This window comes from Nannospalax galili, unplaced genomic scaffold (genome assembly GCF_000622305.1).
Source record: "Nannospalax galili isolate Female #2095 unplaced genomic scaffold, S.galili_v1.0 scaffold1200, whole genome shotgun sequence".
NCBI lineage: Eukaryota > Metazoa > Chordata > Mammalia > Rodentia > Spalacidae > Nannospalax > Nannospalax galili.
Window position 1 is genome coordinate 2,732,339 of NW_008347131.1, and position 2,070 is coordinate 2,734,408.

The 2,070-nt window shown below is 30.6% G+C and overlaps 1 pseudogene; it reads left to right on the forward strand.

Annotated features, from left to right (window-relative positions):
• LOC103742552 overlaps positions 1-2,070 on the forward strand; it is an 11,688-nt pseudogene that overhangs the window by 6,103 nt on the left and 3,515 nt on the right.

Genomic DNA, 2,070 nt, shown 5'->3' on the forward strand with positions numbered 1-2,070 from the left:
TTCTTTTGATAAACAAAGACAAAATGTGTCATTTTAGCATTGTTAAATTTTGTGTTTACATAATTGTGCTTACAAATGATTGAACTGGTTAAGTTGATTTTTTCTATTTTTTACTAATGATTTACTTTGTTTTTTGTTGGTTTGTTTTTGAGACAGGTTCATCCAGAAGTCTATGATGGCCTGGTACATCCTATGTAGACAAGTCTTCTGCAATCTCATGGAGATTCACCTGCCTTTGCTTTCTGAGTATTGGGATTAAAGATGTGTGCTCCCACACCCAGCTGGACCAAACATTAATAGTCTTGGAAACATAGGTCTTTCATGAAGATTTTTTTAGCAGGTAAGAATATTAACTATGCTCAAATAGTAGGTTTTGATATTTAAGAGTTTTTTATTTCTTATCCTTCCACTTTGGCTATACATACTCCGCTCTGAAAGACTTAGATAATTAGAAGCTAGTGTGGAGACAGTAATCAAAGAGAACTAGTTCTAAGTCTACTCATGAGCCATATATTATTATCCTGTCTTCTGTCATAATACTATAGCCACACGAGAAATTTAGTTTACTGTTTGAAAAAGTGTTACTTTTCCAGACCCAGACCATTTTTATAAAACCACTGAAAAACAATAGTTAGGTGCAAGTTTTCTGAAACCTTGAAGTACAATTTATGCCTAAAAGGCCATATATTCTCATTGGGTCATCAGAATTAGATAAACAAAGCTAGTAAACCACACAAGTTATAATTGTATCATAAAAAGCAATGTTGATTTTATTAATATACATGATAGGTGTTTATTTTCTGTATTGCCAAATAATAAGAGATATATGATAAATAAACCAATGAGTTCATAACTTTTTGTTCTTCATTATGAGAGTTAATAATTTCATATTATATTAACAAATGTATTATATTTTGAATTAGAAATTGATTTGTCATATAGAGGATGCTAATTGTAAAGAAATAAATTATAATTATGTTCTTAAAGGCTATATGGGCTTTTATGTGAATCTTAAAACAAACTCAGAAAACTTTTTAACATATATTCGTAGATAAGATTATGCTCAGAAAAGCACATGTATTTTCAGTTAAACAAGTATTTAAGTTATTATTGTAAAGTACTATATGTGATTTTCTGGTGATTATATTCTGTTTGGAGAAAATTGTGTTTTTTTAAAACCTGTCCTAAATTTACTTAGAAAAGAATTGATTGCATAAGTTGAAAGCTAGGGGATATAATTCTTTGATCTTTATAACAAAACATTTATGACATTTCAAAAAATAGTTTAAATAGAAGATTTTTTTATTGTGCTACATAGACAATTCAACCAGTCTATATGGCCTGTATTCTAATCAAAATCAGCACTTATGACTGAGAGTACATGTTGCAGAAACTAGGCTACAATGCAAGGAGAAATGGAAAGTACTTTCTAGATCTACAGCTTTCTGCCCTTATCAATCTACAGCTTACAGAAGGACACAGCACTGGATGAAACATGCAGGAGTCAATCATGGCCATGTGCTAAATAGCTCTAAATCTCACACCCTCTCTGTACATGTTCTCTTCTAGTACTGAATTCCTGTGTGTGGATTCCACTTGGTTGCTTCTAGTCAAAATATATTCCTTCACAGTTAAATATTTCACTCCTTTCATCTATCTATCATCCATCTATCTATCTATCTATCTATCTATCTATCTATCTATCTATCTATCATCATTATCTATCTGTCTATCATCTATCTATCTATCTATCTATCTATCAATCGTCTATCTATCTATATCTATCATCTATCTATCTATCAATCAATCACCTATCTATCTATATCATCTATGTATCTATGTATCTATGTATCTATCATCTATTGATCTATTGTATCTGTATCTGGATATGCCTCAGTTAATGGTGACTTGAGTGAATTCTGATGATTAAAATGTTCATATGCGTTCATATATTTTTAATGCTATTAACACATGTGTCTTTAATCTCTCTGTATCTGATTATTACTAGTCACAGTCAGTTACACTCAGATCCTTAGTACCTGAGTATGGATATAAAGTCATCAGGTAGAT